This window comes from Prionailurus viverrinus, chromosome E2 (genome assembly GCF_022837055.1).
Source record: "Prionailurus viverrinus isolate Anna chromosome E2, UM_Priviv_1.0, whole genome shotgun sequence".
Classification (NCBI taxonomy): Eukaryota; Metazoa; Chordata; class Mammalia; order Carnivora; family Felidae; genus Prionailurus; species Prionailurus viverrinus.
The window spans coordinates 14,130,431-14,154,399 of record NC_062575.1 but is presented as its reverse complement, the minus strand read 5'-3'; the positions used below and the strand labels follow the sequence as shown (position 1 = coordinate 14,154,399).

General features: G+C 43.5%; 1 protein-coding gene across 2 annotated transcripts in view; it reads right to left on the bottom strand.

The window, feature by feature from the left end:
* The window catches only part of IL34 (interleukin 34), a 77,265-nt gene extending 53,695 nt beyond the window's left edge, over nucleotides 1-23,570 (bottom strand). Inside the window, exon 1 of one of the 2 annotated variants that reach the window (XM_047835412.1) lies at nucleotides 23,276-23,570. The gene's annotated coding sequence lies outside the window, so the exon portion shown is untranslated. The remainder of the gene's footprint in view (nucleotides 1-23,275) is intronic. The other variant, XM_047835410.1, reaches the window with a different exon arrangement.
* Nucleotides 23,571-23,969: the final 399 nt, after the last annotated feature.

Here is a 23,969-nt window from a genome sequence, read left to right as displayed (position 1 = left end):
TTTTTGACATTATGAATAATTCCACAGTAACATTCTGGGGACATTGATCCTCTAGCTCTCTTTTTTGTTCGTGCTGCCTACTCCCTCCTGGTTGCTGGTTTCCTAGTGCATTTTGTAACTTGGGCTTTTTTGCTCAAGTTCAACAAGCAAGTTGGGTTGAAGGTGTATCCCCCCCTCTGAAGAGGTTCTGCTTTTGCTTCTGCAAGGTATCCCCAAGTTATCAGTCCGAAATCACTTTTTTATTGTAGCAAAATATACCTAATATAAAATTTACCATCCTAACCATTTTTTTTTTTTTTTTTACCATCTTAACCATTTTTAAGCACACAGTTCTACGGTGTTCAGTACTTTCATATTGTGCCACCAACCTCGAAGACTCTTCATCTTGGGAAGCAGAAACCCTAGCAACTTTAAACAACTCCCTATTTCCTCCTCCCCTCATCCCTAGGCAACCACCATTCTACTTTCTGTCTCTATGAATTTTCCAGCCTAGAATTTCCTGGCCTAGAGACTCTAGAATCACATGAGTAGTGTAAGTTGGATCGCAAATTCAGAAGAGGGCAGGAGTGTGGTTATAAATTTCTCAGAAGAGGCCTTCCCCAACCAAACCCGGGCCAGGTTAGAAGAGCTTCCTGCTCGCTGCCTTTGAAGGTGAGTGTATTTTTTCTGGCCTTTCATTGGAAGTTTGAACCCTGAAGGGTCCCAGATGTATGTGGGAGTCACAGTTCTACCTTTCTGCTTCATATAAGATCAAAACTGTGTCCGTTGTCCCTATGGCTATTCAGACGCAAATCCCTGCCCTATCCAGACCAGCAAAAGATGCTCAGAGCAGGCAAAGCTATCTCACTCCCTGCCCAGACAGGCTGTCAACTTCCCTTTATGCCTCTTCTCCAAGGGCTATCCTATTTCCATGCAGCTATGCATAAAAAGCATGTCAACTGTTTTCTATCCTAAGTTTCCAGATGTTTTAGAGAGTTTTTTTCCCCATAAACTATCAAATCCTCCATCTTACTGAAAAGGAATCTCCCTTATATTTCTTTCTCCTTGCATGAGTTATTTTAGCCTTGAACTTTTCATGCCTCCTGCCTTATTTCTCCCCTGGAACTAGAGCTCTAGCATTCACCAGGCACAGCCCCCAGTGGACACACAAGGAATTCTCGGTGAAACCCAGCAGAATGAGGGAAAAACAGCCAGAACTCTCTGTCAGGATTGGGGGAGGGCCATGGAGATGGTGCTGCCTCTGGTTCAGGGATGTGTGGGGCCCATAAAACTTGCAATGATAATGTTGGGCAAGGCCCATAGGACAGAGCTGGGACTACCTTCAATGGGACAACGATGATAATAGTGGCTAATGTTAGTTACTTTTGTCACTTAATCCCTACATACGCAAGCGCGTGCGCACACACACACACACACACACACACACACACACACCAGAGTTAGAATTGTCACCCTCATTTTAAAGATGAAGAAACCACACTGATGGTTACCAAGGGAGGTGGGTAGGGGGATGGGGGAAATACATGAAGGGGATTAAGAGTACACTTATTGAGATGAGCAGTGAGTGATGTATACAATTGTTGTATCACTATATATTGTACACCTGAAGCTAATATTAACACTGTGTGTTGACTATACTGGATTTAAAGAAAAAAAAAGAATGCACGCATAAAAAAAAAAAAAAAAGACCAGCTTTCATATAGAAGTTCCCCTTGCTATTATTAAAATTGCCATCTACCAAAAAAAAAAAAAAAAAAAAAAAAATGAGGAAACCAAATCTCAGAAAGTTTGGCAACTTGCCCAAGGTCACATGGTAACAAATAGGAGAGGAAGTAATCAAATCTAACTACGTCTGGCCCCAAAGCTCTTGCTGATAACTCTGCATTAGGGGATGGTCTGCAAACAAAAGGAAAAGACCACATTCCCCTGCCCAGCAGCTTTATGCCGCTAGAGGAGACTGCCTGTGGGGCCAAGAGAAGCTGCTTCAGGGGATGGAGCCCATGAGGATCTGGATGGGGGCGGAGTGACCTGAGCACCCTGCAACTTCAAACTCAGAACCCAGAGTCTGCATGCATGACTTGAGCTGGTCAGGGCAGGCCACTCCGGCCAAAGCTCAGGGCCGATGGGCCTAGAAAGGAGCCATTCCTCGTCACCATGGATGGGTTGGCCCTCTGTGCTTCCTCAGAGGCTGTGGCCCTTGCCCTCAGTCTCCCCTAATCCCTCCCAGTCTGGCTTTACTCAGGGCTGGGAGCTCATCTTTCTTGCCTTCAGAGCTGAGCAGCTGAGCTGGCTAGTCAGAGACACCTTGGTTCTGCCAAGCCCATGTGAAGGCTCCTCACAGGAGAGGGAAGACAGCCTCTTGGCCCACCACCCCACCAGGGCTGGTGATGCTAAGATTCCAATTAGTGAGGAATCAGTCTCTGAAGCAGCACACACAGGGAACACGAGAATGGAGGAGAGGAAGAGTTGAATCAATTCAGATTCAGGAAGCTTCTGGGCCCAATAAAACATCCAACATCCCCTCACTTCTCCTAAATGCTTTCTCCCAGGTCCAATCAAGAAACAGCTATCAACAGATTGTCACATCAACCAGTAAGTAACCATCAAGTTAGTGCTTTTCATCAAGTCTAATGCACAACTGACTGCAAAATGCACCAATATTTTATATTCCACTAAGAAACAAAGAAGAGGAACTGAACTATCAATTATATCATGATATGCCATTGATCCTGATTCCAAAGGAGATGTTAAAATGTGATAAGTGAGGGAAAGGTGTATTTTGCAATCTATAGAATATGGTAACACTAAGAGCCCTGTTGTTCACTTGCTTTTTTGCCTGAGGGTTACAGAATATTTCCATGCGCAATGCCTGACTGCTAATGGCTAGTATTCAGGCACTGATATATGCCCATTCTACACTATGGGGTATTCAGTTCCCTGCTCTTATAGAAATCACAGTCTAGGTGGTGATCTTGGAAGCAGGCCAAAAGAACATCTGCAGAATAGTTAAAGGCCAGTCTCTATGGTGTGAACAATAAACATCATAGGTGTTTGGAGAAGAAATGTACTGGAGTTGGCCTGCTGGTCAAAGGAGGCTTCATGCAAGGAAAGGGGATAGATAATTAGGCTATAGGATGAAGGGTAGATAATGGGGAAGAGAAAAGACACTGAGGAGGCAGAAGTGGGGATAAAGTGAACAAGGCATGGAGAAGAGGCCCGCATAGCAGATACTCTGGACAGCAAAGGGAAGGTTATTCATCTGGAGCAAAAAAGCTGTGTTGGGGTGTAATGGGAATCTACACTGAACAGGCAAGACAAGGCTACACTACAGGTGGTCTTGAAAGCCAAGCAGTTATTGATGTGACAGGCAGCAGGGACCCAGTGCAGATTCTTGAGCAGGGGAATGACCTGATAAGAATGTTAATTTAGGGAGCACTGATGTGCAAGATGAGTGAAAGGCAGAAGCTGGAGGCAAGAGTACCAACATACCAACCATCACCCCGTAAGCCCCGTGACAAAGGAAGATAACCTCTAAGGCGGCGGGGGGGGGGGGGGAGGTCTAATGGAGGTTCATGTGCCTGGAAGGGGCTGAGGGGCAGTTCTCCCATGCAGTTTGAACCATGCCTAGATGGGAAAAAGTCCTAGATCCTTTTAAGAACTGTCTCTTAAAGACGCTGGCCTCCCAGGCATTTCCCTGGTGCATGTATTCCAGGGAATCTAAATGTATAAAGAACCATCATCTACTCAGTAAAATGGGTGCCATTCAATAGAAGCAGGGGCTGAAGGACACATTGCTTACGTTTGTATAGAATGTAATCATCATGTAAGTGAATCCTTTCTGCCTGTAGGAATTAAAGAGCTCTATTTGGTAAAAGGCACATATGTCTGATACATGTTCATTGATAAAATATTGCAGTTTTTCTGCATTGGCCCTACCTGACAATTTGTAGTAAGAACCATAAAATCAGTCAAACCCTGTTAAGGAGTAACTCCTCTTTACAAGGTGGGTCCTAAGACTATAACCAAGTCAAAAATGGCCCTAAGCAGCACCATTTGGAGAGTCGAGAGCCAGAGAATTACCCCACAGCCAAACAGAGGGGAAGGGTCTCAGCTCAGCCAGAGGGTCAGCATCTGAGTTGCTTAAGTGAGGCACGTACAAACATACCAAGTTGGACAGAAGGACTCCTAATGCGTGTGCCTCTACCCAGAGCGCTACAGAGGGTGCTCTGTGACACTACAGAGGCAATGTAGTGTTACAGCAGAAGCATAGATTTGGCTTCAGAGCCCATTTCTTCATGTGTAAAAACAGGAATGAAATTTCAGTCACTGGCCCTCGTCCTGATCAGTGATGAGCTATTATTACTACATGTATGACACAAAATAACCAGACGCAAAAATTCTTAGCAGGGCTGGGGGATGGGTGCAGGGCAGCATACATATGGCTGTAGGGTATCCACTGGCTCTAATGTTTGAGGCACGGGTGGGAAGGGGGATGCCAGAGAGTCCAGGGCCATGTCTAAAAATGTTACCTCCAGGGGAGGAGCCAAGATGGCAGGACAGCAGGGAAGCTTTTTGTGTGTCTCGCGTCCATGAAATATAGCCAGACCAACACTAAACCATCCTACACACCTAGAAAACTGAATGGAGGATTAACACAACAATCTGCACAACCTGAACCACAGAATTCAGCAGGTAAGCGGCGTGGAGAGCTGAACTTGGGGAGCGAGAAGCTGCAAAAGGTAGGGAACTGCTTTTGCGGGCGGAGAGAAGACGGAGACTGGGGAAGGGGGGGGAGAATACAGGAAAAGTACCCCTTCCCCAAAGCAGCTGGAGAGAAAGTGGAAAATTGGAAACAGCCGCAGGGACTAAACTAAAAAGGGATAAAGGAGAAAGGAGAGGGTTTAAATTCCATTAAGACTGTAAACAAGGGGAGCGCAAAGGCTACAACTCCGCAGCTCGATAGCTGGCGGTACTCTGGTGGGAAGGGCAAATCCCCAGGAACAGAGTGGGGTCCAGGAGGTTCTCGGGCCACACAGGGAAAAGCAGTTCCACTGCTGGAAGGACATCCGGTAGAGACTGCTGAAGCCACCTGGTCCCAGCAGACCCCGGAAGGCGGCCACATTCACTGGTGCTGGGGCAAGATTGTTAAGAGTGAAGCCTGGTGCCAGATGTGTGTTATGATTTTCCATAATCCCTGAGACGCTGCTGCTACACTGTCTCGCGAACTTTTTCTGGGGCGGGCTGGCACCTGGCCATGGTCTCAGGGCACCGGCAACAACAGGGTCCAGCAGGCGTTCCTGGGTGCAGCCAATATTCGGCAAATGCTCATTTGGCCATTGCTCGGTGAGACCCTCCTGCAGAGGGGCAAAAGGGGCCAAAGCCGCAGTCCTTCGGAAGTAAGGGGCTGGGGAAAACAGCCACATCTGAGACAAAACATGGGAGAGAGGTACTGCCTGGGGCCTGGTCACAGAGAGTAAAAAGCGGGGAGTGGACAAGAGCTGAAGACAGAGGACAGGTGCGCGATTGCTGATCTGCGTGGGGGAAACAGACTGGGTAGCTGGGTGGCGCTATTTTCACCACTCCCGCGCATGCACATAAGCACCTAGGAGCGCCACAACAATCCACCCCAGTAGGCTAGCAGCACCATCTAGTGGAGAGCAGAGCTGTTACACTGAGCCCTGCCCAACTAGGCCAACTTCGCTCTTCAAGAACACAAGTCTCACCACCGGCTTAGTTTATGGACTATAAAGGGCTACATAGACTGACTTCTAGGAGAAAATGAAGCAATTTCAGCCCTACTTCAATCTGTTAGCAGGTTCATCTATTCAATTTTCTTTCTTTTTTTCTTTTTCCTTTTTCTCTTTTACAATTCTTTTTTCTTGAATACAGAGAGAAAAAATTCATTTTTAATTTCAATTTTTATTAAAAATCTTTCTTTAATTTTTATAACTATATTTTTTACTTTTGTGTAAATTTTTTCAAATTCTACTGTACTTCCATCATTCTATTTTAGTCTATTTCAGTGTACTCACCTTTTCAAATTTTCAAACAATTTCCTTTTTTTCTTTCTTTTTCTTTTTTCTCGTTTCTTTTCTTTTTCTTGAATGCAGAAAGAGAAAAATTTCATTTTTACTTTCAATGTCTATTAAAAATATTTTTATTTAATTTTTATTACTATATTTTTTGCTTTTATATAAATTTTTTTCAAATTCTATTTTACTCCCATCATTTTATTTTAGTCTACTACAGTATATTCACTTTTTCAAATTTTCAAATGATTTCTTTTTTTTCTTCTTTGTTTTTTCTTTTTCATTTCTTTTCTTTTTTCTTTAATACAGAAAATGAAAAAACTCGTATTTATTTTTAACTTTTATTAAAAATATTTTTCTTTCTGGGTGTTGTATGGAAACCAATTTGACAATAAATTTCATATATTAAAATATAAAAATTTTTTTTTTCTTTTTTTTCTACTATATTCTTCACTTTTGTGTATATTTTTTCAAATTCTTTTTTACTCCCATCATCTCATTTTAGTCTATTTCAGTGTATTCATTTTTTCAAAATCTCAAACGATTTCCTTTCTCCCCCCCTTTTTTTTCCTCTAATATGTCAAACCACTTTCAACACCCATACCAAAACACACCTAGGATCTAGCATCATCTATTAGATTTTTGTGTGTTTTTTTAATTTTTAATTTTAATTTTTTTTAATTTTAATTTTGTTAATTTCAATTTTTCTACCTCATTAATTCCTTTTCTCCCTTCAAAAGTACAAAACAAAGGAATTCACCCCAAAAGAAAGAGCACGAAGAAATGACAGCCAGGGATTTAACCAACACAGATACAAGCAAGATGTCTGAACCAGAATTTAGAATCACGATAATAAGTATACTAACTGGAGTTGAAAACAGATTAGAATCCCTTCCTGCAGAGATAAAAGAAGTAAAAATAGCCAGAATGAAATTAAAAATGCTCTAACTGAGCTGTAGTCAGGGATGGATGCATCAGTGGCAAGGATGGATGAGGCAGAAAAGAGAATCAGCAACACAAAGGACAAACTTATAGAGAATAATGAAGCAGAAAAAAAGAGGGAGATTAAGGCAAAAGAGCACGATTTAAGAATTAGAGAAATCAGTGATTCATTAAAAAGGAACAACATCAGAATCATAGGGGTCCCAGAAGAGGAAGAGAGAGAAATAGGGGTGGAAGGGGTGGAAGGGTTATGTGAGCAAATCATAGTGGAAAACTTTTCTACCCTGGGGAAAGACACAGACATCAAAATCCAGGAAGCACAGAGGACTCCCATTAGATTCAACAAAAACCAACCATCAACAAGGCATATCATAATCAAATTCACAAAATACTCAGGCAAGGAGAGAATCACGAAAGCAGCAAGGGAAAAAAAGTCCCTAACATACAAGGGAAGACAGATCAGGTTTGCAGCAGACCTATCCACAGAAACTTGGCAGGCCAGAAAGGAGTGGCTGGATATATTCAGTGTGCTGAATCAGAAAAATATTCAGCCAAGAATTCTTTATCCAGCAAGGCTGTCATTCAAAATAGAAGGAGAGATAAAAAGTTTCCCAGACAAACAAAAATTAAAGGAGTTTGTGACCACTAAACCAGCCCTGCAAGTACATATATGAATGAATATATATACACACACACACACACACACACACACACACACACCAAAAGCAACAAAAGATTAGAAAGAACCAGAGAATACCACCAGAAACTCCAACTCTACAAGCATCATAATGGCAATAAATTCATATCTTTCAGTACTCACTCTAAACATCAATGGACTCAATGCTCTGATCAAAAGACACAGGGTAACAGAATGGATAAGAAAACAAGATCCATCTATATGCTGTTTACAAGAGACCCACTTTAGACCTAAAGACACCTTCAGATTGAAAATAAGGGGATGGAGAACCACTGATCATGCTAATGGTTAACAAAAGAAAGCCAGAATAGCCATACTTATATCAGACAATCTATACTTTAAAATAAAGACTGTATCAAGAGATGCAGAAGGACATTATATAATAACCAAGGGGTCTACAGACCAAGAAGACCTAACAATTGTAAACATTTATGCACCAAATGTGGAAGCACCCAAATATGGAAGCACCCAAGTATATAAATCAATTAATCACAAACATAAAGAAACTCATCAATAGTAATACCATAAATAACAGTAGGAGACTTCAACACAGCAATGGACAGATCATCTAATCAAAAAATCAACAAGGAAACAATGGCTTTGAATGACACACTGGACCAGATGGACTTAACAGATATATTCAGAACATTTCACCATAAAGCAGCAGAATACACATTCTTCTCTAGTGCACATGGAACGTTCTCCAGAATAGACCATATACTGGGACACAAGTCAGCCCTAAGTAAGTCCAAAAAGATCGAGATCATACTGTGCATATTTTCAGACCACAATGCTATGAAACTTGAAATCAACCACAAGAAAAAATTTGGAAAGGTAACAAATACTTGGAGACTGAAGAACATCTTACTAAAGAATGAATGGGCTAACCAAGCACTTAAAGAGGAAATTAAAAAGTATATGAAAGTCAATGAAAATGATAACACCACAACCCAAAACCTCTGGGACGCAGCAAAGGCGGTCATAAGAGGAAAGTATACAGCAATCCAGGCCTTCCTAAAGAAGGAAAAGATCTCAGATACACAATCTAATCTTACGCCTTAAGGAGCTGGAAAAAGAACAGCAAATAAAACCCAAAACCAGCAGAAGACAGGAAATAATAAAGATTAGGGCAGAAATTAATGCTATCAAAACCAAAAAAAACAAAAAAACAAAAAAACAAAACAGCAGAACAGATCAATGAAACCAGAAGCTGGTTCCTTCAAAGAATCAACAAAATTGATAAACCACTAGCCAGTTTGATCAAAAAGAAGGAAAGGACCCAAATAAATGAAATCAAGAATGAAAGAGGAGAGATCACCACCAACACAACAGAAACAAAAACAATAATAATAGAATATTATGAGCAATTATATGCCAATAAAATGGGTAATCTGCAAGAAATGGACAAATTCCTAGAAACGTATACACTACCAAAACTGAAACAGGAAGAAATAGAAAATTTGAACATACCCATAACCAGTAAGGAAATCAAATTAGTAATCAAAAATCTGCCAAAAAAACAGGAGTCCAGGACCAGATAGCTTTCCAGGGGAATTCTACCAAACATTTAAGGAAGAGTTCACACCTATTCTCTTGAAGCTGTTCCAAAAAATAGAAATGGAAGGAAAACTTCCAAACTCTTTCTATGAAGCCAGCATTACCTCGATTCCAAAACCAGACAGAGACCCCACTAAAAAGGAGAACTAGAGACCAATTTCCTTGATGAACATGGATGCAAAAATCTTCAACAAGATATTAGCCAACCAGATCCAACAATGCATTAAAAAAATTATTCACCACAACCAAGTGGGATTTATACCTGGGATGCAGGGCTGGTTGAATATCTGCAAAACAATTGACGTGATTCATCACATCAATAAAAGAAAGGACAAGAACCATATGATCCTCTCAATAAATGCAGAGAAAGCATTTGACAAAATACAGCATCCTTTCTTGATAAAAACCCTCAAGAAAGTAGGGATGGAAGGATCATACCTCAAGATCATAAAACCCATATATGAACAACCCAATGCTAATATCATCCTCAATGGGGAAAAACTGAGAGCTTTCCCCCTAAGGTCAGGAACAAGACAGGGATGTCCACTCTCACCACTGTCATTCAACATAGTATTGGAAGTCTTAGCCTCAGCAATCAGACAACACAAAGAAATCAAAGGCATCTAAATTGACCAGGAGGAGGTCAAACGTTCACTCTTCACAGATGACATGATACTCTATATGGAAAACCCTAAAGATTCCACCAAAAAACTGCTAGAATTGATTCATGAATTCAGCAAAGTGGCAGGATATAAAATCAACGCACAGAAAACGGTTGCATTCCTATACACCAACAATGAAGCAACACAAAGAGAAATCAAGGAATCGATCCCATTTACAGTTTCACCAAAACCCATAAAATACCCAGGAATAAATCTAACCAAAGAGGTGAAAAATCTATACACTGAAAACTACAGAAAACTTATGAAAGAAATTGAAGACACAAAAAAAATGGCAAAACATTCCATTCTCCTGGATAGGAAGAAGAAATATTGTTAAAATGTTGATACTACCCAAAGCAATCTACATATTCAATGCAATCGCTATCAAAATAACACCGGCATTCTTCACAGAGCTAGAACAAACAATCCTAAAATTTGTATGGAACCAGAAAAGACCCTGAATAGCCAGAAAAAGAAAACCAAAGCAGGAGGCATCACAATCCTGGACTTCAAGCTATACCACAAAAGCTGTAATCATCAAGACAGTATGGTACTGGCACAAAAACAGACACTCAGATCAATGGAACAGAATAGAGAACCCAGAAATTGACCCACAAACGTATGGCCAACTAATCTTTGACAAAGCAGGAAAGAATATCCGATGGAAAAAAGACAGTCTCTTCAGCAAGTGGTGCTGGGAAAACTAGACGGCGACATGCAGAAGAATGAACCTGGACCACTTTCTTACACCACACACACAAAATAAACTCAAAATGGATGAAAGACCTCAATGTAAGACAGGGAGCCATCAAACTCCTCGAGGAGAAAGCAGGCAAAAACCTCTTTGATCTTGGCCACAGCAACTTCTTACTCAACACGTCTCTGGAGGCAAGGGAAATGAAAGCAAAAATGAACACTGGGACCTCATCAAAATAAAAAGCTTCTGCACAGTGAAAGAAACAATCAGCAAAACTAAAAGGCAACCGACAGAATGGGAGAAGATATTTGCAAATGACATATGAGATAAAGGGTTAGTATCCAAAATCTGTCAAGAACTTACCAAACTCAACACCCAAAAAACAAATAATCCAGTGAAGAAATGGACAAAAGACACGAATAGACACTTCTCCAAGGAAGACATCCAGATGGCTAACAGACACATGAAAAAATGCTTAACATCAGTCATCATTAGGGAAATACAAATCAAAACCACAATGAGATACCACGTCACACCTGTCAGAATGGCTAACATTAACAACTCAGGCAACAACAGATGTTGGCGAGGATGTGGAGAAAGGATCTCTTTTGCATTGTTGGTGGAAATGCAAGCTGGTGCAGCCACTCTGGAAAACAGGATGGAGGTTCCTCAAAAAACTAAAAATAGAACTACCCTATAACCCAGCAATTGCACTACTAGGCATTTATCCACAGGATACAGGTGTGCTGTTTTGAAGGGACACATGCACCCGCATGCTTATAGCAGCACTATCCACAATAGCCAAAGTATGGAAAGAGCCCAAATGTCCATCGATGGATGAATGGATAAAGAAGATGTGGTATATATATACAATGGAGTATTACTCAGTAATCAAAAGAATGAAATATTGCCATTTCCAACTACATGGATGGAACTGGAGGGTATTATGCTAAGTGAAATTAGTCACAGAAAAACAAAAATCATATGACTTCACTCATATGAGGACTTTAAGAGACAAAACAGATGGAACATAAGTGAAGGGAAACAAAAATAATATAAAAACAGGGAGGGGGACAAACAGAAGAGACTCATAAATATAGACAACAAACAGAGGGTTACTGGATGGGTTGTGGGAAGGGGGATGGGCTAAATGGGTAAGGGGCACTAAGGAATCTACTCCTGAAATCATTGTTGCACTATATGCTAACTAATTTGGATGTATATTTTAAAAAATAAAAAATAAAAAATGTTACCTCCAACCTGACAGGGAGACCCAAGTGGGGAAGCCAACTTGGCCAAGAGCTGCCACTCAGATACTCAGTCCTCAGCCGCCCACTGCCTCTCTTTGGCTCTTCATCACAGGCCTGTCTGACCTTCTGTGCCTCTGGAGACACCCTGGCCACTCCCCTGGCAGTGTTGGTCTCTATATGGATAAAAATCCTTTTTCTTCATGTCAGCCAAACAAAGTTAGGCTGGTCCCCAGAAGAATGTGTCTAAGAAGCTAGAGAGGAAAGAAAATTAAGGAATTAAAATGCAGCCACCGAGGGCGCCTGGGTGGCTGTCGGTTAAGTGGCTGACTTAGGCTCAGGTCAATGATCTCGAGGTCCATGAGTCTGAGATCCACATTGGGCTCTGTGCTGACAGCTTGGAGCCTAGAGCCTACTTCAGATTCTATGTCTCCCCTCCTTCTCTCTCAGTCCTTCACCCACTCACACTATGTCTCTCTCTCAAAAATAAATATTTTTTTTTAAAAATTTTAATGCAGCCACCTGGAAACAGGATTTCCAAGTTCTTGGAACTTGAACTCTGGCCAGACTGGTCTAGCAGCTTCCTTAAGCTTCCTCCTCACCACCTCCTCATCTGTACCTATCTGCCTTGGCAAGAAGCCCTCCCTTCCAGAATTTGCTTCCTCTGGCCTTGAGCAGCCCTGCCCCTAGCTCTTGGCAGGACCCAGCTTCTCTCCTTAGGCTCTTGGAGAATTTAGTTGGCCCAGAGAGTCCTCCTTTGGCCCTCAGCCCTCCCACAGAGATAATAATACCTTCCACGAAGAATTCTTATAGTTGGTGGTACCAACTATAACGAATATAAGCTCCATGAGAGCAGGGCTTCCTTTTGTTCTTGGCCCCAGCTCCTGTGCTTGCCCCATAGCAAATGCTCATGAATGTTTGTTGAATTAGTAATAAATATTCATATGAGCTTGAGTATGTGCATACAATTTCTAGAAAGACCCACAAGAACCTAGCATCAGGGGCGCCTGGGTGGCTCAGTCAGTTAAGCGTCCGACTTCAGCTCAGGTCATGATCTCACCATCCATGAGTTCAAGCCCCGCATCAGGCCCTATGCTGACAACCCAGAGCCTGAAGCCTGCCTTGGATTCTATGTCTCCCTCTCTCTCTGACCCTCCCCTGTTCATGCTCCGTCTCTGTCTCAAAAATAAACAAACATTAAAAAAAAAATTAAAAAAAAAAAAGAACCTAGCATCAGTGAATGTCTTTGGATAGTTGAAAATAGAGGCCTAAAGAATAGGATACAGAGAGGAAGCTGTAAACCAGTCTGTACCTCTTGAATTTTTTTTTCCTGTGCATATATATCACCTATTTGAAATTAAAAACACAATACCACTTATGTTAGGACCAAAACAACGAAATAGTTTGGTATAAACAAAATATGTAGAAGATCTATATAATGAAAACTATAAAGCTATGATGAAAGAAACCAAGGAACACCTAAATAAATGAAGAGCTATTCCATGTCAGGGGCAGAAAGTCACGAGATATAGATATATAGATAATATAGATATTTATATAGTTTATTTATCTATTTTGAGAGAGAGCAGGGGAGAGAGAGAGGAAGAGAGAAAGAATCCCAAGCAGGGCCCACACTGTCAGCACTGAGATGGACACGGGCCTCAAACCCATGAACTGCCAGATCATGACCTGAGCCGAAATCAAGAGTCAGATGCTCAACCGAATGAGCCACCTGGGTGCCCCAGCGAGAACATCTGAAAAATATTGTGGGGGCATGTTTTTTCATAACATTTTTTTTTTAATGTAACCTATGTCCAACATGAGGCTTGAACTCACAAACCTGACATCGAGAGTCACATATTCCACAGACTGAGCCAGCCAGGTGACCCCTGTAAGTGTGTGTGTTTAAGTGAAAGAAACCAATCTAAAAAGGCTATATACTGTATGATTCTAACTACATGACATTTTGGAAAAGGCAAAACTACAGACATGGTAAAACGATCAGTGGTTGTCAGGGGTTGTGGGGAGGGAGGGAAGAATAAGTGGAGCACAGAAGATTTGTAAGGCGTGAAACTATCCTGTATGATACTGTAATTGTGGATATCACAATTGTCAGAGTGCCATTATACATTTGTCAAAACCCAGAGAATGTACAACACCAAGAGGGAACCCTCATGTAACTATGAACTTTAGTTAATAATCATGTTATCAATATCAATTATAACAAATGTACCACACTAGTAATACATGCTAATAACAAGAGATACTATGTATCTGGGGTAGGACAGCTTTATCCAACTCTCTGTACTTTATTTTTTTAAAAAATAAAAGTGGGGAAGGAACAAAGAGGGAGGAAGGAGCAAAGAGGGAGGAAGAGAGAATCCAAAGAAGGCTCCACCTTGTCAGCACAGAGGCTCCACCCTGTCAGCACAGAGCCCAACACAGAGCTCAAATTCATTAACTGTGAGATCATGACCTGAGCCACAATCAAGAGAAGGAGGCTTAACCAACTGAGCCACCCAGGTGCCCGAACTTAGCCAATGTTAAGGGCTTTGCAGGCCCAGGGTTTAAGTCCCAGATCCCGAACCAGCCCCAGCTTCCTCCTGTGGGGTTAAGAGTCATGCCTTATAGGGTTAGGTTAAGAGTTCCAGAACTCTTGTCACTGCAATATGAGAGTCAAAAATTTCATTGCCAGGGCACCCAGGTGGCTCAGTTGGTTAAGTGTCCGACTTGGGCTCAGGTCATGATCTCATGGTTCATGAGTTGGAGTCCTGTATCGGGCTCTCTACTGTCAGCATGGAGCCTGCTTCAGATCCTCTGTCCCCACCTCCCTCTGCCACTCCCCTGCTCACTCTCTCAAAAATAAATAAAATAAACATTTAAAAAATTACATTGCCAAATGGATAAAAAAGATATGGTTTATATATACAATGGAATACTACTTGGCAATGAGAAAGAATGAAATCTGGCCATTTGCAGAAACATGGATGGAACTGGAGGGTATTATGCTAAGTGAAATAAATCAGGCAGAGAAGGACCGATACTGTATGTTTTCACTCCTATGTGGATCTGGAGAAACTTAACAGCAGACCATGGTGGGGGGCGGGGAGGTTACAGAGAGGGAGGGAGGCAAACCATAAAGAGATTCTTAAATACCGAGAACAAACTGAGGGTTGATGGGGGATGGGGGAGAGGGGAAAGTGGGTGATGGGCATTGAGGAGGGCACCTGTTGGGATGAGCACTGGATTGTACGGAAATCAATTTGACAAATTATATTTAATTAAAAAAAAAATTACATTGCCTATGTGATTTCCAGGGAAAAGGGGAGGAGTGGCCTTTCTTGGCCAGGAGGGAAACCAAGGCAGGGAGGACCAGGAGGCACCCTCTGCAGAAGTGTCATTCAAGAAAGGTTTCCCAACTGTGGAAAGACACTGGAAAGTACCTGGCCCCATCCCAGCCTCCACCGGGCCAGCTGGTCTGCTGGCCTCTGTGAATCACAGTTTCACTGGGGCCTGGGACAGCTCCTCCAAGGAGCCAAGCAGGAGGGCCACACTGACTGCAATCCAGTGTGGTGGAGTTGACAAGGTACCTGTAGAGCAAGGGGGGGAGGGGGTCAAAAGGACCACCACCCATCCCTGGTGTGCCCCTTCCCCTATGGTTCCCTGGGAAGTCCCTAATCACCCTCTTCATCTATAAAATAGCACTACCAAGGCTCACTCCCCAGGCAGCTGTGGGAGAGAAAGCTTAAATGTAGTTATTCTACCCAGCAGTGAGTGGAACTCATACTGCTATCAGATCAACAACTGACACAGAGCCTCAAGGGCAGTAGCATAGAGAGGCAAAAATCTTGGCTTCTCAACACATGCTTTAACCTCTCTGATCCTCAGTCTCCTCATCTCTAACATGGGAATGACACAGCCCTTTATCTCCCAGGTACTGTATGAATTCGGGGAGAGCTTAGCAACCTGCCTGGCACAGAGATGTCCTTAGTATCTCCCTGTGCCTTCATAAGGTATGAATGCCACCCCAGCCAAATGGGTCAATTCTAGATAAATCACCATCCCTGCTAAAGGCTTCCTCTGTAATCTTACTTAGCTGTGAGGACAGAGGAAGGCACCACATTGCCACCATTAGGGACAGAATTTATTGCCTTGTGGGTACTAGACTGGGAACTTGAACAAACTGAATCATGTGGACAAGGTCTTGGCACCAAGAGAGCTAGGTTGGAAAAAACACTGCTGCAAAAAAGCAAAATGTACGCAACAGCCATGAGAAAGACTTTAAGCTCTGGAAGAGAGTTTTTAAGGAGGGTCTCATTTAATGGAAGAAGGGGGGCATTGAGCAACAGAGAGCCTGGCTCCCAATCAAGGCGAATGTTGTCTGCATGGTATTATCCTTGGACCCTGGGGACCCAGGCAAGCTGGGCCTGGCTCCACAAAGAAGCCAGCCAGAGGGAGGGTAAAGTGCTGATTCACCAGGCAAGAAGAGGTGGTGGCTGCTGAATCCATACCTGTGAGACTGTCAGGGCCCAGGAACTGTCAGCCAGGTGCAGCAGGGTAGGTAGAGGCCAACTTGTGGCAGGTAGGTTTTGTAGATTTCCACCCAGCATAGAGGGCTGAAGCCAGATTGTCTAGGTTTAAATCCCAGCTCCAGCATCTACTGGCAACCTTGAACAGGTGACTTAAACCCTGGGCCTCAGTTCCCAACTATAAAATGGGGATATTAGAGCACCCACAGCACAGGGTTGTGGTGAGAATTTGAGATCAAGCCCAGTTCAGCATTTAACACAGGGCTTGCCCACAGTAAATGGCAGCAGCTATTATTACTGTCATTTAGGGGAGGGCTGGAAGCAAGTCTTCCCACCTGCCTGCTCCCTCACTCCCTCTGACTTGGGTCCCACCTTCACACAGACCTGTTATATGTAACTAGACTGGACTGGATCACATCAGAGAGGCACAAAGCCTAGGAGAGACTCTGCCTCTGCCACTGCCTCATGTAGGAGTCTCCTCTCCAGCTTGCCAAGTCTCTCCTTACATGCCTCCACTAATGGGGAGTGCTCCACATTTGGATAGCTCTGATCACAAGTCCTCTAGGTGGGGCTAAAATTGCCTCCCTGCAAACTGCCCTTTAGTGGAAGTGATTTTTCTGCCAGGGACTTTCCAATGTCTGGAATCCACCCATCCCACAAATGCTAGGATCACCCTGAGCATAGAAAGTCCTCCAGGAAGTCTCCCCGGAACTGAGCACACTGAGCATCTCGTGCAGAATTGCACTCCCCACAAGAACACACATACATATCTCCAACAACTGGGTCCATAAGGCAGAAAGTCTTGGATGTCCCCAGACCACACACTAATAGTAGTTCTCATAAATTGCCTCACAAAACCCCTGTGAGGCATGTACTAGCTTTTTCCCAATCTTAAAAATTGTCAGGGCACCTGGGTGGCTCAGTCAGTTAAGCGTCCAACTTTGGCTCCAAGTCATGATCTCGCAGTTTGTGAGTTCAAGCCCCACGTCAGGTTCTGTACTCAAGAGCCGGGAGCCTGCTTTGGATTCTGTGTCCCCATCTCTTTCTGCCCCTCCCCTGTCCACACCCTGTCTCTTCCTGTAAAAATTAACATTAATTTTTTTTAATTGTGGTAAAACACACATAAAATAGAAAATCGTAACCATTTCTAAGTGTACAGTGCCCTGATATTAAGTACATTCACATGGTTACGCATCCATCCCTAACTCCTTCTGCAGAACTCTTTTCATCTTGCAAAAGTGAAACTCTATACCCATGAAATAATAACTCCCCATTCCTCCCTCTAGTTCCTGGCAACCAGCACTCTACTTTCTGTTTCCATAATTTTGACAACACTAAGTGCCTCATATAAGTGGAATCGTACAGTATTTGTCTTTGTCTGGCTCATTTCACTTAGCATAACATCCTCAAGGTTCATCCATGTTGAAGCATGTGTCAGCATTTCCTTCCACTTAAGGCTGAGAAATATTCTATTGCATGTATACATACACTTAGTTTATCCATTCTTCTGCCGATGGACACCTGAGTTGCTTCTACCTTTTGGCTACTGCTAACAATACTGCTATAAACATGGGTGTACTATCTCTTCAAGACCCAGCTTTCAATTCTTTTGGGTATATACCAGGACTGAGATTGCTGGATCATAGGACAGTTCTTTTTTTGGTTTTTCGAGAAACTCCCAAACTGTTTTCCATAGCATCTGTACCATTTTACAATCCCACTAACAGAGCACAAGCGTTCCAATTTTTCTGCATCCCTGCCCTCACTTGTTATTTTTTGTTTTTGTTTTTTAATGGTAGCCATCCTAAAGCTTATGAGACCTATAAGGAGAGCCTATTTTTATCCTACTTTACAGTTGAGGAATGTGGGATTGGAGAGGTACTGTGACTTGACCACAGTCCCAGAGAGAGCACGTGGCAGAGCTGGGATTCAAGTTCAGGGCCATCTGCAACTGTCTGATACTCTCAACAGGCCCCATCCCAGTAAATCCTTACTGTACAACTGGTCAGTGATCACCCTGGGGCCTCCAGTCCTCAGAGCTCTGTTCAGAGCCTGGCTAGGGAGGAGGCAGTGATCTGGAAGACACCCCAGGCCCACACCCCGGCCCCCTGGATCTCCCAGGCCCAGGAGACTCTAAAATTAGCGTCTAACAAAGGCCTTACCCTGCACAGCCCATGGAGCCTTTGGCAGGGAGGTCTCTTCAGGGGGGTTCCCTCTCATGCTGGTCTGGCTGCAGGAGAGAGTGAGGTTCAGGGCCTGCTCGACAGGACCCAGATGGGAGGGCAGGGGGTGGGGGCCAGGAGAGGCACCTAGGCAGCGCTCTTCAGAGTCTCCGGTGCAGTGGGACCAGGACCACAGTGGCTAGAGGGCAGGGTAGAGCCTCCAGGAAGGGCCAGGCAACCAACATTCAGACAGAGAGCCTGGTACATCCCCGGCAGTGGTGCCACATCGCACCTACGTGACCATGGACAAGCTAGTATTCCCCTACACCTGTTTCTTCCTCTATAAAATCAGGAAGACTAAGTCAAAGCTGGCAGGGAGCTGTGGGTACTAAATGATCACTAGATCCATAATTCCAGGCTGACGACTGGGTGCAACTGTGCTAGCACCACTGCCTCCTCCCACACCCTTGCCTGTCCCACCCCCATGCTACACCTATCCCGCCTCTCTCCTACACTGGTCTGCCCTCCACCAATGGGGGACTGGCAGAGCCTTGAGATTCAGGATCCAGGTGACTCCTTTGAGGAGTAACACATTTGAATGCATTAGTTCCCGTCTTCTTCTTAGAAAAACAAATAAATAAGGGGTGCCTGGCTGGCTTAGTAGGAAGAGTATGCAACTCTTGATCTTGGGGCTGTGAGTTTCAGCCCAACTTGGGTATAGAAATTACTTAAATAAAACAAAAAAAAAACCCACCACAAAGTAATAATAATTCCTTCAGGTAAACAAAGACATGGTCACACAGATGTTTGCTACTACATTATTTATAACAATGATAATTTCATAGCACCCTGAAGGGGACTAGTTGAGTTAGCATCCTACAGACACAGACAGACACATCCTACAGACATCCTACAGACATCCTACAGACACAGACAGAGCTGTGTGTGTGTATATAGCTAGGTATGGTTTCCTGATCAGTAGCAATAGCATCACCTAAGAGCTTGTTAGAAATATAGACTGGGGCCCACCTCGGGCTTTGAGGAATCAGAATTTAACAAAATCCCCAGGTGGTTCATGTGCAGGTTACAGCTGGAAAGCAATAAAGGCATTGTCTGGAGAGTTTCCCAGTAAAATATTAGGGAATGGTTATGTCTGGGGGGGGGGGGGGATTGGGATTTTCTTTCCTTCCTGTGCTTTTCTGAACGTTAGCATTTTCCCCAGTAAACATGTGATAAAAACAATAAAGTTATTAAAATGCTTGTAAAGATACAAGATCCAAAACTATAAAACTCATAGAAAAAAATACAGGTAAAAAGCTTTGTGACACTGGACTTAGCAATTATTTCTTTGATATGGCAACAAAAGCAAAAATAGGATAAATGGGACTATATCAAAATTGAAAACTTTTGTGCATCAAAGGATACAGTCAAGAGAGTGAAAAGGCAACCTATGGAATGAAAAAATATATACAAACGTGATAAGGAGTTAATATCCAGAATATATAAAAACTCCTACAACTCAACAAAAAATCAAATAACCTGACTAAAAAAAAAAATGGACAAAGAATATAAACAAATATTTCTCCGAAGAAGATATACAAATGGAGAACAGGTATGTGAAAAGATACTCAGCATCACTAATCACTAGGGAAATGCACATCAAAACCATGATGAAATACCACCCCATACCCATTAAGATCATTACTATCAAAATGCAGAAAATAACATGTTGGTGAGGATGTGGAAAAATTGAAAGTTCTCCAGGTGCAGCCATTCGCCCTTCCTGGCTGGGATACACAGAAAGGAGTCTCCTAACAGCCTCCTGGGAAGCTCCGGACATAGGTTCGCAGGACATAGGTTCATGCAGCTCAGTTCCCAGGGGACACCACCCCCTAATCATGGGACAGAGCCCTCATGCATAAGTGTGTAAGACAGCCAGAGACCAGAACTCCCCTGGGATTGTTGCAGGGCTGGAGGCCACAGTTCCCAGACTTCAGTGGAGTCTCCTGGGTTAAAGGGCCATATTGCCCATTTCTTTCTTTTTTTTTTTTTTTAACATTTATTTATTTTTGAGAGACAGAGCATGAGTAGGGGGATGCAGAGAGAGGGAGACACAGAATCTGAAGCAGGCTCCAAGTTCAGCGCTGTCAGCACAGACGCAGGGGTCGAACCCACAAACTGTCAGATCATGACCTAAGCCAAAGTCAGACGCTCAACCAACTGAGCCATGCAGGTGCCCCCCATATTGCCCATTTCAAAAAAAAATGCCTCTTCCAAGGTTGGGACAGGGACAGCCACCAGACAGTACTGCCTGGGAGGTGGGGTGGGGTGGAGTGGAGTGGGTAACTTCAGCTTCCAAAGACATTTTGCAGACCTCCAGAAGGAAAGAGCTATAGGAAGCCTAACTGCCCTGAACCCTCAACTGAGGCAGAAGAGGAGACCCCCACTCTGGGATGAGAACCCCAGAACCCAGCACCCCAACTTTCAGGACAGGCTCCCCCACACTGAGCCTATCCTAAGAATTCCACTGTGTGCATTTATTTATTTGGGGTACCATTAAAGCCTTTGAGATGGGTGGAATGCTGGGTCCATATCAGGCCTCTAATAACATCCCCTAAAGCTGCCAGAAAGGCATCCCCAACCCTGCTTAAAACCCCACATCATTGAGATAAAGTCCAAATTCCCACTTGACCTTCAAAATTTGGTCCCCACTGACTCCTCTCACCTCCTATCCCACTCTCCCAGTCCTGCAGCCTCCTGAACTGCCCCCTACCCCACCTCCTGCCCCAAATTCAGCTTTCTCCCATTTCTGCCTAATAGACTTTTCTTCCTTCTTAAGCAGGGAGCTGTCCCAGTCCCAGTCTCCTCTGCTCCTGTGAGACGAGTTGTGTGCCTGTTTCACATGCATGGAACTTGTCTTATGCATCTCACCCCAGTTTCCAGCACCATGGCCACCTAGCCCAATAAACGACTGCTGACCAAGAAAATTAGCACATGAGTCTTCTGCCTGTCTTTTATGGCTAATTCTGGTATCTTCCCAAAAGCTCTGGAGCATGGGTTTGACCTTCCACATTAACGGACCCCTATGTGCCAAACACCTTACCTATGTTTTCTCATGTAATTCTATGGCAAAGGCATTAACATTTTGATTTTATAGATGAAGACACTGATGCTCAGAAGTCCAATGACTGTCCACAGCCAGAAATGGAACCCAGCCTGACCAGCCTGTGCTTATTCCACTGAGCCTCATAGGTGGCCTCCCAATAACTTACTAGAGAACAGAAGGTGTGCCCCTAGACTTCTGGGGAATTCTCCGCTCTGTCCAGGGATCCTGTAAACCTGCACTTTGACAAAGGTGGCTGGGAGATGGAAGGGTGACATCTAGATCAGGTGGCAGGAGGAGACCAAGAGTCTGGGGATCCTTCAGAAAGAGGTTCACCTGACCTGCTGTCCTCTGACATACAGCCCTCCAGCCTCAGCAAAGATAGGGGCCTAAGTCAATAAAATCCTGTAGCAGGGGAGAAGACTTTCACTCCAGTTACAGTGGGGCTGGGTAAGAGGGAGTCAAGAAGATGCCCTTGAGAGGACTTTCTCAATTCTGCCCAGCTAGTATAATGACCCAGGGAAAGCCCCAGGCTTGAAGAGTCTTCCAAGGGTGCTTAATAAGTGCCAGACATTGTGCCAAGTGCCTTAAAAATCCTGTATCACCAAGAAGTTTTATAATCTCTATTTTGCATAAGAACTAATTGAGGCACAATTATTAAGTGAGAGTTCAAGGTCAGGCAGCTATGCATACACACCCAGGCTTGCCTGCTTTTAAAGGTCAAGTCTTAACCACTATGCAGACTGCCTCCTTCCTGCAAAATCCTCAGAGAAAACAAGTTCCTCACCCACCCCCTCATACCATCATGGTTCTGGAAATTAGGAATTAGTCACATAATTCTTGAGTGAGCTGACCTGCATATGTAACATGAACTGAGCTACAAAAACGTTCTTGCCATTGCCCCCAGTATTCATTCTTGATGGAGAATAAACTCCAAGAAGGGGGGGAGGGGGAGGGAATCTAAAAAAAAAAAAAAAAAAAAAAAAACAGAAAAAGTTATTTTCACAGGATTACCCATAAAAGTCAAAATACTAATTGCAAAACACCTGGAAGCAACCCAACTTCACAAATGAGGGGCAAAGGCTGCCTATGCTGGGATGCGTTTGTTAATGTAGCGTATACCACATACCTTTAAAATGACAAGTAGTTAGTTGGTTTTTGCAAATTTAAAATAAATGCAAAGAATAAAAGAACTCATTTTCATTTCAGAATACCATCCAAACGAGGAAGGCTCACTCATGCCATTTTTCCCCTTTCTTTTAAATCAATTAATTTTTGATAAGGTAATTCGCACACATAATTCATGCATGGTACATAAAAATCTAAAGACCTAAAGCAATATGCACTGGAGCAGACCCCAGTAACCCACAACCACTTAAAAATGTGGCTCTGTTGATTTACAAAACTCAGAAGCGAACAGAGAGAAGTAACTTGCTTTATGGTTATTTGGATCTTTTTTCCTGCAAGTCTAAAGAAATACAGAGCAGAGAATTCACACCATTTCAGAGAAACAGTTCACAGCTTTTTGGCTGGGACTTTTTCAAGTCTTTCTCAAATCCCTCTTGCTGTGATCTGTGAAAGCAGCAGCTAAGTTGAGGTGAAGTCAGAAAAAGAAAACCACGTGAGAAAAAAAAATGAATGCCTTCTTACCTGTTCACCCAGGAGGACGCGGTCTTCTCGGGCTTTGCTGATTTTAAGGGGCTCGAGAATAGGAGCAAGTGCCTAGGAGCAGGAGGCAGAGGGTGCCAGGTGAGAGGGTGCTGCTTCCCCCAGCCCACAATCCGGCTTCCCGACTGATGGGAAGGGCGGGGAAAGCAGGCCACTGCCGCTCCTCGCTCGCTCCCGATTGAGAAACTGAAGCCAACAAGGGCGGGGCAGGGCCACGTGTCCCCAGCCTGCCTTGGGAGTGCGGATAGGAGGGGGCCACAAACCCAGAGGAACAGCCAGGAACTGTTTCCTGACTGACGGCGCCTGGCATATTAATGGTAGGAGTCCCCACATCAAGTTTTGGCTCCCAGGAGGGTTGGGCCTGCCCCAGGTCCTCTCCAGAACACATTTACTCTGATTAAAAAAAAAACAAAAAACAAAAAACAAAAAAAACCTCTTCTTACAAAACTTAGTAAAACTGGGTGATGTGGTAGTGACTGGAGTGCACGTGTAGGCAGGAGCAACAAACAGAGGGAGAAAAGGCCTTTGATAAATATCACCAGTGTTGAGAACTAATCAATTACCCAGTCTACAGATGGGAGATATGAGCCCAGAGAGATGAGTATCTAACCTAAGATCACACAGCTAGGGCTTCCCGACACAACTGTTCTGGTGTAACTCATGGTAGTACACACAG